Genomic DNA, 442 nt, shown 5'->3' with positions numbered 1-442 from the left:
ATTAGAGAACTTGAAAAGAGGCTATGTAAATAACCGTGCATAACCCACGGACACTGACAATAGGGTGGTAAAGGCCTGGGGGGCGGGAGGGCGGGCTAGAAGAGGTCAATGGGGAGAAAAAGGGGGACACATGTAATACTTTCAATAAATATATTTTTAAAAAGAATGAGATTTTAAAAATCTACGAAAATGTTATACTTAATAAAGGAAGCATTTTAGTTCAGAAAAATAGAAATTATATTGATAAATGAAAAAAAGAGGCTATGAAAATAATCTTTCTTCATAAGAGATTAAGTGTTGATTTGGTGAGATATTAGCTCATCTACACTAATAAAAGAGAAACATGGTAATTAGCGTACGACCGCTACCCTTTTCATTGGCTAATCAGTGAGTATATGCAAATTAACTGTCAGCCAAGATGGCGGCCGGCAGCCAGGCACTG

Source organism: Myotis brandtii, unplaced genomic scaffold, assembly GCF_000412655.1.
Source record: "Myotis brandtii unplaced genomic scaffold, ASM41265v1 scaffold569, whole genome shotgun sequence".
Taxonomy (NCBI): Eukaryota; Metazoa; Chordata; class Mammalia; order Chiroptera; family Vespertilionidae; genus Myotis; species Myotis brandtii.
The sequence above is the reverse complement of the archived record's forward strand: the minus strand, read 5'-3'. Positions refer to the sequence as shown.